Source organism: Acanthopagrus latus, chromosome 4 (assembly GCF_904848185.1).
Source record: "Acanthopagrus latus isolate v.2019 chromosome 4, fAcaLat1.1, whole genome shotgun sequence".
In the NCBI taxonomy this organism is placed as follows: domain Eukaryota; kingdom Metazoa; phylum Chordata; class Actinopteri; order Spariformes; family Sparidae; genus Acanthopagrus; species Acanthopagrus latus.
Genome location: NC_051042.1, coordinates 5,908,633 through 5,920,669, shown reverse-complemented (window position 1 = coordinate 5,920,669; position 12,037 = coordinate 5,908,633). Strand labels below are relative to the sequence as shown.

Sequence of the window (12,037 nt, the reverse complement as noted above, 5' to 3'; positions counted from 1 at the left end):
ACAAATGTCCACACTGCAAGAGCAAAATATTGAGTTTACTTTCACATTTTCACATTTTGCAACAGGAAAAACTCTCAAGTACTGATTATCATAACAGCCGCCAATTAATTTCCTGTCAGCTGACTAATTATTGATATATTGACAAATCGGAACAGCTTCAGTTTCTATGTCTCTTTTGTTATCAGTCATAGTAACAGTGTCAGCAGGGTTCGTCGATGATATGGTTCTTTATTTGACATGAACTTTGCCAACACACGACAACGAGATTTCATTCCATGGTAAAGAATGAATGCATTTGTCATCAAAAACAGCAGCTAAACTACACAAACTAGTTGAAAGTGGTCCAACTATCAGTGGGCCCTTATAACTTTGCCTGTAACTTCCTTCAAAATGTGACGTTTTAATTGGCAGATCTAATGGGCATTTCTTGCAACTGATAGCCTTTGATCCAGTTCAGAAATCACCCCAAACACGTCAAGCAAAAAAGCGAAAAAAGACAGACACGGAGAACAGCTGAAGATAGATCATATATTACATTACATCTAATAAACCAGCACTGTGATATCTATATATGCTACAACTGAAGCAGAGTTAATTTTTTCTTCATGCTGGGTAAAACAAACTTTCTGTGATCAAGGTAAAACCGGATGACAACACCTCAGTGGTCTATAAACTGAAGCTGCTTTGATGTGAAGATGCTTTAAACTAAAAACGAATGGAACACTTTCATACATCTGTTGCCAGATGTGCTGAGGCAGCAGGGCAAAACAGGATAGCAGAACTCAGTAAGCATTAACACAGGTGTGGATGGAAAAAATAATTTTCACAAAGTATTGACATTAGTATTGCAGTTCCACTTGATCATGTGTTTCCACTTTAGATGGCAGCAACTGTGACATTTGCAGATGTTCCCTCATTTACTTACTAGGCACATTTCATCCAAGATAGACAATGGTTTCTCTTTGATTCGACAGATGACAGCGGATTCTGCAGTATGATTAGGGCAATGGGGACAGAACCACCCACTCACAGCCACCACGCTCAAGTATTGATGTGCTCTGAGGATTTCCCACACATCACATTTTCACAGGCCTTTCAAGCTCTTCACTAAGCTCAACTCAAAGATGTATCTTTATAAAGACAGTGGCATTTGTTCAGCTCAACTCAATCTCACAGCTTCAGGGAGGACACTATATTTGTTTTTCGTCAACAAACTAGGTTATCAATTTGTAGAAAAGCTTTAAAATACATTTTCATACCTCTTTCTTTACACTGGAATGCTGTTCACCCATTTGTAGATGGTTAATTGTCATGTGTGGATTGCAGTGAAAAGATCACCAGTGTCTGGAACAAGTGAAGCGAGAGCGATAAACGAGGTCATGTTGCTTATGAGCGGATGAATGAAGACAGTACTGAAAGCAAACGCTTGTTATACATACTAATGCAATTTGACAGGGCTTCGTTACAACAACGCAAGCGAAAGCACCTTTAAAAAAAAAAAACAGCTTGAATTGACTCATATTTTCTACAGCTTTTCTTTCTGAGAGCAAAGACGACAATTCCTCAAACCAAAGGCAAATGAGACAGCATTTCTGCAGCACCCAGGACTGTGCTGCGCCACAAGAGCTGACAATATCTTTATTGCCCGAGTGGAGGAGAGTTGAGTGTAACCTGGGCTCGCATCCCAGGAAAAGATGGATCACCAGGCTCTGGCAAAGAAGCAACTGAGCATCAAGAACTCAGGGTGTGCTCTTTTCTGCTGTACTTGGCAATTCACTAGTGAGAAATCCAATCAGGGCAATAAAAACTCAAGCAAAGTTGCATATTCTTTGATCCATGACATGACTTTAAAGTTCAAATGACAACTGTCACATCTCAGGGTTGCCACCACATATACTAGTCAGTTCATCGTATATTACTAATGTACACATCTATATTCTTTGTTAACAATAGAGGTGGGAATGCGTGTCTTTCTTCAGTCAAAATGCAAGCAACAAGAAACTGTGATAACCTCAACTGTTTGAAAAAAAAATCCAAAATTTCAGGCACACTGGTCTGACCAAGGAAAATGTTTAGTTGTGAGTGTGCGAGCAAAATATTCACTCCCTGGAGCCCTGATCAGGCACAATTCCTAAAGATTTCTTGTTACATTTAATATTGTTTAAAAAAATATGGCTTGTTAATGTTCCTTTAGTGAATTGTTCTCATATTTTGCAGAATGATGTGCAATGTGGTTCAGGAGGATTTAATATATGATTCAGTTATTGAATAATGTGATCAGCAGTCTTAAATGGCTCTTAAAATAGACCCTTTTTCAGAACTTGTAGAGTAAATAGTACTTAATTGCAACAATTTAGTTTTTTTTTCTGACTTTTAGACCGGTTGACAAGTCTAAATTTAAACTTGCATCAAAACAGATACATTTGTCCCACAATGATCCACAGGAGGGACAAACAGGTGGGATCAATATGGAACATAGAATCGCAGATCCATTTCAGATCCTTTGTGTTCTCTAACCCGGTGCATTTCAAGTAAACCACCTCACTGTTGCTTGTGAACATAGAACCGCAACAGGCAGTTTTAATTAATGATATTCATGAAGTAAGCTGTTTGGAGAGACATTAAAATCCACCGCGTCAAAATGTGTCTGCAATATCGAATATTTCTCTGGTGCACCGAACATCTCAGGCAAGGAATTCTTGCTGGCTGAAAACTGTGTTTGGGCCTCAGCAATTTGTTCTTGTGGGTGGGAGGTTTGGTCTCTACTTGAAAAACATCTCATCTCCAACAACAGCTCCAGATGACTCTTCTCTCTCGCTCTCTCTTTCTCTTAACAGATCACACTACAGAACTCAACACAAAACACGTAACTGACTAAAGAAAGCTTCAATACAGGCTTTCTATCAAACTGTTAAAACATGCATCTACACTACTGAACACATTTTAATGGGAGCCTACTTAAGGGCAGGTGGGTAATGTACAGCTGTAGAAATACGGCAAAATCAATTATCTCATTTACTCATTTGGCGTATATATCTTCAGAGAACAGTCGAAATGTCCACTGCAATTTCTAAAAGGCCTGAGGTGATGCAATCAAGCAACAAACAATCAAAATCCAAAATATTTCATCTGCTATAATGTCACTACACAGACATGCAGCACATTTCCACATCTGAGAAGCTTGACCAAGAGAATATTTACTGAGAATGTTTTTCTTTACTTGAAAACTGATTCAGACATTCAATAGATGAACAATAGCTGCACATTAATCTTCTTTTGAACAACAAATTGACTAATCGTTCTTCTTTGTATCTCGAGGGCTGAGATCAGAATAAAAGACAAACAACTTGACATTGAAATCCTCTTCCATGCATTGATCTTCCTCTTAAATGTCTCCCTGTTAAAAGCAGCAGACAGATTAGTAAGTAAAAAGTATTTTATTGGAATTTACAATTTCCGACTATCAAATAAAAGCATGGTCATGTTTGTAAAGCTGTTTTTCTTCACTCTTTAAGATCACACCATGCTTTAACAAGCCCAACCCCCGTCACTTAGGAAGGACCACCTTAAATAAGGTCTTGTCCACACGTACGAAAACGATCTTTTTTCCTCCATCTTCCTCGGCATCGTTTCAAGAATATTTGCGTCCAAACAGATCCACTGAAAAGAACTAAAAACGCTGTAGTTCATATTCCCGGCCTACAGGTGGTACCTGAAATTCACCAAAAATGGAGCAGAAGAGACGGAGCATGTGCATTAAGCTTGCGCGCTGTTAACAAACAGACAGTGGACGGGGAAAGCGAATTCAACAAGAAGACAAAAATGGCTAGTGCAAGGAAACCAGAATCGTTTGTGTGGACTGATAATGAGGTCGAACTGCTGCTGCGACTCACACTCGACTACAAGGCGAGTATGTTGCAAGAAACACGAACAAGCATGTAGTCTGCCACTGTTGTTAATATTGTTATGAGATGTCGTGGGGTTGAGAGGTCGAAGGCTAGAGGTCGAGGGGTGTGGCAATGGCATAATCAATACGGAAAATATGTGGATTCGCTGTCCATATGAAAATGCGACGGCAGCGTTTTCGGATTTTTCCACCCTGAGACCCGGTTTCAAAAAAGTGCACTTTCAGGTGCTGCATTTACAGGATCCATATAGACGATCGGCCAAAAACAATGAAAAACCTGTGTTTACACTAAAGAGCGTTTCAGTATGGACGGGGCCTAAATCTCAACCTGGGGGAAACACTGCACGATGGTTTAAACTATAAAGGTGCTCCATCTCATGTCAATGTGTCCAATGGCATTACTACTACACCATGAGGCTGATTATGGACTCCCGACTGCACAAAGGGAATTAAGGAATGCATACGCTTTTCATTTCACATGTGATCTATTATTCTTTGACCAAAGTAACGCCCAAGAATATGTATACATTCCCCCAAAGTAAACGGCTTGATTCAAGGTATTTTTTAAAAGGCACATGAAAGCCTTCAAATTAGCAGCCAGCTACCTTAAGGATATGGATTAAATCTTACTTTGCCATCAGCTGGTGTGCAGCCGTGAGATGACGGGAGCCTTACAAAGCCAACATAATCCCCTTGTCCTGGACTAATCTGATGCCCTGGCCCTCTAAACAAATACTGTTAAATTCTCTTCTTCCACACAGTTACTTTGATACCAAGCCTGATCAGGAACAGATTTCTAGAAAAGCAGGTCAAAGTTAACACATAATACAACACTATCACCATTTCTTGAAGACCCTTAAGACTTCACATACATTTGACTGAAAGCCACAGCGTCATCACATACATTTAACAATCACTTAAACCATTGGTCGTTTCCACACTACCTCACTGAAAGGGGTCACGTACCACATCAACATCACAGCATCTTAAGCCGCTGGTAGATAGAAAAGACGGCATATTTGCTGCAAGGTAAAGCGGTAATATGCCGCCCTGCCTTTCTAAAAGGGAAGAGTAATATTCTTTTTCCAAAAGCTGCCACTGGGGTAGGCGTAAACATGTGACGTGACGTGAAGTACAAAGTTGGGCAGTGAACAGTGACAAGGAATTTGTCTTCAAAATAAGAGCTTTACATTGCACCCCAATGGAGTTTAGAAATGGGTTCTTAGCGGGGAGCTTTTAATTTGAAAGTAGCAACCGTTCATAGCTTGCCGCTACAAAAACAAGCAGACAAGACAGCTACAGAGACCTAGGAGATGCTGGCGTCTCCCGGGTCTCAACGGCTTTCTAGTTGCTCATCTTGACGTCCGCGGATGAAGTGATGAACTGACAGCTGATCAGCTGTTTCTTGGTTTTAAAACTCCCCAGCATCAACACCTTGGCCCATCGCACGCAACTGCCGGCACATGGACGTCTCGGATTTAGATAGCAATGGAGGCAGAAATAAGTGTACCCTCCGAGGCGGCAAATTGGCAGAGCAAAACAGACCCCCAATTCACCGCCCTCTGTCTAAATCTGTGGACCTAGCCAGAGGAAACGAGAACTTGCTCTCATGTTCACCTCAGGCTCTCATTCAGGCGTTGTGAATTTACAACTACAAAATGTCATGCTATTGTGCAGCGCTTAAGAGTGTTAAATTTCACTTCCACTTTACAATTGATGGTTCTGTCAGATTGTATAAAATTTGTCTGGCGTGTTACAACAAGGCTCCTAACACCCTCACAATGAGTAGAACAAATTACTGCTAAAAAAAAAAGGTAATCAGATGGAGAGGAACTGCCTTTGAAAAGGTAGTCAGCTGGAAAAGAAGCAGTGCAAGCTTTGTGCCTCACAGTGAAGCGGTGCTGAGTTTCCCTTGTTAGAAAAGCACAAAGACGACAAAGAAGTACTTCAAGGAACACTGGTGTTACAACCACTATTTTGTGAGCTACATTATTTTAATTTTGGGAAAGAAATCCTTGGTAATTATGACCATCTCTGGCGGAGCCTGACTGATATTTTGGTTTGAAGTTATCATAAACTGATATTACAAAATGATCTGTATGATATGCCCCAAGGGTCAGGCTCAGTGTCATGTATTTATTTTAGTTTGCCAAGTATCATGAGAAGAATTAGGAATAATAGTTCTCAATATGAACACCATAAAAACCCTACAAATCAATGCATAAGAGAGTAATAAATCAATACTGACTAAACACTATTAGAGCCTAAGTGAAAGGCTTGAATCATTTATAAGCACAGCTGACAAATTACTGGAGCACTAGTAAAGTTTACCTTCTCACTGCTCTCAATACACTCCCAAGTAAAACATCTAATATCATAACAACACTGTCGTGAAATGTCCCACACCCTGAGGTTCATATTCACAACACATAATTATTTTAGTCTTCTTGAGGGCTGTGTGATCCTTTTGTTCTGCTATGTTAACTTCCTGTGTGACAACTGAAATCATTACAAAGTGTAGCTACAGCCCAGGAAGGCTACACTTCAAGGACACCAACTGCTGCTTCCTACTGACCTCTGTGACAAACAGTTAAGTGCTACAAAACCACAAGTCTGCTGCTAGCTAATGGAAGCTGCACTCACAACTTCCAACCTTCCTAGCTCAGGATGACTACATGGTGCAAATCAGCAATGTTTATTGCATGACACACTGGAACAAAGTGGATTAACAGCACAGGGAAGTGTTGCTACGGTTGTGTGTAGGAGGAGTCCATTTAATATTTTACGGCTGAGTTTACTTTAAGATTTTCCTTTATCAGAGTCACCAGCTCAGAGTTATGGCCACACCCGGACAATGGAGCTGCCAAACTGATCTTTCAAATTAACTGCAGCGTTAGGCAGGAACGCTTAAGGCTCCTTAGGAACGAATAAATGTTTCCCTGCCAAAGTTTCCTTCAGTCTCTCTGGGCGATTGGTGTGTTTATCAGAACAAATAGCATTGACAGTCAGTGATAAAACATTTCAGTGACCAACTCTAATGAACAAACAAAGCCACCCTTTCATACTGAATCGCTTACTTTAAGAACACATCTTATAGCAGCTCTCATCTATACTTCTGGACAAAACAAGACAGCTTTTGACCGGGGAGTACGAACTGTTACCTGACCAATACTGGATTATACTGAATACTGAACACTACTGAATTTGGGTTTATAAATCCAACAAGGATAGTAACTGAAAATGTACTAAATCAAATAATGGATATAGACCCCAGAGATATGTCTTTTTTCAATAGTTCTGCCCAAGATACAAACCAAGCAACACATATTCAGCGTAAATATAAAATTGTCAGTACAAGAAAGAGATACAGGTAGATATATAGGACAACATCAACACCATTGTTTGCACTTATCCCTCAAATGTACTTCTGAAGAATAAGTGCAAACAATTCTCAAAAACGAGGCAGGATTTTACAGAAACGCAACTAAGTTTATTTTCTAAAAGTACGTACGAAAAGCATTTTTTCTGCACTTAAATGGCATGTATCGAATGACAAATGCTCCAATCCCAATATATCTGTGATACACCATTTATCATCCAACTGATTTATCGGTAGGGCTCTGAATCAAACATAGTTTGCCATTTCTGTACCATAGTTTCTTATTGCTTATTGACCAACACTGACATAAGAACCAATATACATACAGTTGCTGCCACAAATTTACCAATACTGACGATAATCGTGATATTTTAAAATCAAACAACTAATTTGTGTTAATAATACACATATGGTCATATAAGCTAAATAATAAATTGCTCCCTAAATCATTCTCTCTGTTCTCTTTTCCTCATAGTAGGTGGCAGAAATGTGCCTTAACTCTGGTAGCCGCCTGCCATAAAACACAAAACTTCCTTAGGTGTAGTTGGGTTTGTGTACATTTCTGTACATTTATGTTGAGGTCTCACCTCTTTATTTTGGTATTTTCAGTGTTACTCATTTGGGGGTCTCTTTAAACAAAGATAAAAAAAATAATGTGAAAGAATGTTTGCTTCCCCACTACATCTTAAGATATCATGATAATATCATTAATGTGAATTCTTTAAGCCGCAATAATCGAGTCGTGAAAATCTGATATTGTGGCAGCCCTACTGACATTAGGCTACTAACAGACTTATCCATCAAAACTGGATTTGCCGTTTCACAGATACAGTTCTCCTTCTGTCAGATATTTCCATGTGAGGTAATGCTAAACACTCCCTGTGTCCATTCATTCAGTCACGCCAGATGGAGGATCTTAAGAGTTGCATTGTCAGCACTTATCGGTTGCACTAATAAAAACAGAGGTGCACAACACAAGTAGCATGAACAACCAATTACATATGATTAAGTGTGTAAAGTGGTGCACTGGGAACAATGCACAAGGCTGTGCAGAACCTTCAACAACATTATCTTGCACACTTACATGTACAATGGCCATTAAAACATATTTTTGTACTTTTGTCGCCACGATCCTGTCAATTTGCCAATGCAAATATGGCAGATTCAGCAAGACATTCTGTATGTAGTTTATCAAACGCTGGATACTTGGGCCTGACTTTAATGTGGTACAGTCACTCTCCATGGACAGCACAGACCACAGGGTAGAGCTCAGGGTTAGCCCATAGTGGTCTTGTAAAAAATGTTTTGTGCTTTAATTGAATGACTCATTTCAGTGAGACGGGACAGCCCTGGACAACATGAGCCAACAAAAAGAATCTGGAGAGAAGGGTCCCACATTTCATGCAGGTCAGAAGCTCTCAAGTAGAGTTATTAGACCACAAACCACCATTTTATTTAGGATCTAGTCTCCTTAAGTTCCACTGTAAGAGACTCTTATTACAGTGGAACCAGGAGCAGGAGTGAAACGCTGGGTTCAAATTGTCAGGGTCACACATTCTCACTTTCTATTAAAACCTAGAAAGTGAGACGTGAGTGGAGAAAAAAAACCGTTTCAATTTCAGTTTATTTGAGGAAATCAAGACACTCTCACGTACACCATCGGGTCCCCGGAACCCCGCTTGGGAAACTCCACTCCACTGGAGGAATCTGCAGCTTTAACTCAGTCACACTCAGAACATTTAGCTGCTAATATTTCACTTAAAATGACAATTCTAAGTGCAGGTGGACAACTGTTTGTTTTCACTGTGTGAGACTCATACACGGACTCTCTTCGAGGGGAGAGCTGTCCGTTACTAGCCGTTTACTCAACTTAAATTGTAGTTAGCTGTTAGCACGTTGGCGCTTTAACGTTACTCGGGTTAAGTTGCCAGTTTCCCATGTTTACACATTGAAGTTCAGGAAGCTAGCAGGGCTAACTTAGCGTGTTGTAATGAGCTAATCTGACTAGTACGCTAGCTGGCAGAGTGAAACAATGAGCTCAGAGTGCAGTCAGGCTTGGCTAGCTTGCTTGCCTGCCTGCTTGCTGCTGCTGCATGCTGTGTTGGCTATATGGTGTAACGCTAGTCAGCTCGCCTTGCACGCAATGCTAACATTAAATGGCTAACGACTCGTAGCACTATCAACAATGCAAGCAAAAGACAGAGAAATGTGTTCCAACTTACCGACTTAGCTAGCCACTCCTATTCCAAACCCATCTCTGTCCATGGTGGGGGGCACTCCATAGAAAGAAATCAAAACAATTCGGAGTAATTGGCTCTGAATAAGAGTAAAACGCTCTATAGATGTGAAGCAACAGAAAGCAGTGGCAGAGCACTCCCCAAGACACCCAACACAAGAGAGGAGGGGAGGCCAGCGATTCACTGGACTTCTGCCATCACACTTCGAGATACCGTCCACACCGAGAGCAGCCGAGTCCGGAGGGCATTTTATCGGTGCCGCCTCAAGCCCGACACAAGTCTAGTCCACTCCCGCAACCTACTGGCAATTAATCCCCCAGTGAATATCTCTCCATCCAGGTTAATTCCTCCGTGTTCACCGTCCGTGGATGAGCGCCGTGGTGCTTCTCCGTGTGGGAACTGATACAATGTAGCCGACCAGCAGCAGCGGGAGCGGGCAGGAAATCCAGGAGGAGGCGTTCCAGTCGGATTGAACTGTCACACAGTCCACAGCGCCCGGGCTAAAGACACGGAACTGGATTAACCGCACCGAATGGACTGTGATTTAATTTGTTTGTCGTCAATGAGGGAGATCCAGCAGGCAGCCCAGCTGGCACCGAGTGTGTTGGGATACAGAGCCAGGTAGCTGGTGGTCAGGAGCAGGGCCGGAGCCAGGGTTTTGTAAACACTGAGGCCAGCCGCCCAGGTCCATCCAGCCCGTAACGGACCAACACCAACAATACAATTAGTTAACATGTTAATGAATTAAAGCAACCTATAACCATTGTACATAGAAATAGTACATAATGTGTCACATTCACTGAAATGTATTCATCTGGTCAAATTTAAAACTGCACTCATCATGTTCAAAGCAAGATATATTTACATCTGGGCAACATTCAAATAAAGTTTTGTGACAGGTAGAAGGGTTATAATTTAAGAGGAGAATTTAATTTAAAAAACAAAACAAAACAATGTGTTGGTCTAATAAAGTCTTCATTCAATTATGTGACATTTTTATGCTTTACTCACCAGCTCAATTACCTTCTCTACAAGCATTCGCAACACAAATCAATACAATTCTGATCAGTTAATTCATTTATCCTATTTGTGTATTTATTTTGCCTAAACTTAGTGTAATTAAAATATAGGTGAATGATACTGAAACCATTGAAATCTGCTGTGTTGAAAGCGTTATGAACATTTCTACATTAAAAGGACAGTAAGCACAAAGCCAAAGTGTTTAATTCTCAGTACTTTATTTCCCCCCAGGCTGATAAATACAAACAAATACGGGGAAACTTATAACTACTGTAAAGGCACAATATGTACGAAGTGGCCACCAGCTGAATTCATACGGACAGATACGGAGCAGCATGTCAGCAGAGTAACGATTACCTGCTGCAATCTGTGGCTGTTGTTGCCTAGCTTCTTCAGTTAGCCATGCACTGCAGCTAGCTGGTTGTACTGGTTAGCATGCTAACTCCATCAGACGTCCGTGCATCACAATACACAGATATCTTGTTAATGTCAACACTGTTATATTTGAACACATTTTTTGTTGATTTTAGACTGTTTTAAGATAACTGATTTTTTGTGTGTGTGTGAAAGAATCCGCAAATCATGTGTTTTGATCAAAAGAATCACACAAACTGCAAGTGTCAATGTTTGATTGCAACAAAAACCATACATTATCTGTGAGAAATAAACATTTTAGTCACTTAGTTTACAGTTGATTCAAAACATACACAGAAATCACCTATTCAGTTTAGTTCCTACGGTGACATATGGCTTTATCAAACTGATAAAATGTTATTTTCGGATAAAATACCCAATATTCATTCAATCGGTCAATCAGACAGTCAGTTATCAGGTCACACTACAGAAGAGTTAACAATAACAGCTCTATTATTGGTTGATAGGCATGAACTTGGTTTATATGTCAGTCATAGGCTGGATAAAAATCAATTGCTATGTATGAAATTCCCCTTTGGTTGGTGGATATTTGTCATAAATGCTGATGATCTAACACTCTGTGGTTTTCACACACTGAAATATGACACCCCCCAAAAGAAAGTGATTGAACCATCCATTGGAGCGGTCACAACCTGGCAACACAAATGTTCAAAATAATGGCTTACAAATGATCATACACAGCCTCAGAAGATGATTTATAAACATTAATAAAGCTGCTTAGATCTTAGAAACCCTAAATAAGTGGTGTATTATTAGGAATTGAAGCGCATTCTGTTACATGCTGTAATCACGTGGTTTAGAGAGGGAGAGTAATCATGAACAGACTACAGATAATGTTATGTGTAAGGTATGCATTGATATCATCTGTAAATAATTGCAGGTTCTCATTCTTCCAGCCGTGTCAAATGTGTGTCAGGCTGAATGTCAACAATTTTAAATCTTTTAAGACCCTGATTAAATAAAGGAAAAGAATGCCAAGGTCAGAACTTGATCTTCTCGCTTCGGCGCAAATTGTACACAGTACCTTTGTGACGATGTACACTGTGTTCCAATTTAACG

At 40.3% G+C, this 12,037-nt stretch overlaps 1 protein-coding gene across 3 annotated transcripts in view; it reads right to left on the bottom strand.

Annotated features, from left to right (window-relative positions):
* Positions 1 to 10,357, bottom strand: part of LOC119017860 (zinc finger protein 609-like) — a 91,758-nt gene extending 81,401 nt beyond the window's left edge. For 2 of the 3 annotated variants that reach the window (XM_037094974.1, XM_037094975.1), the window contains exon 1: positions 9,509 to 10,354. The gene's annotated coding sequence lies outside the window, so the exon portion shown is untranslated. Of the gene's footprint in view, positions 1 to 9,508 lie in introns of all 3 variants that reach the window. The other variant, XM_037094976.1, reaches the window with a different exon arrangement.
* Positions 10,358 to 12,037: the final 1,680 nt, after the last annotated feature.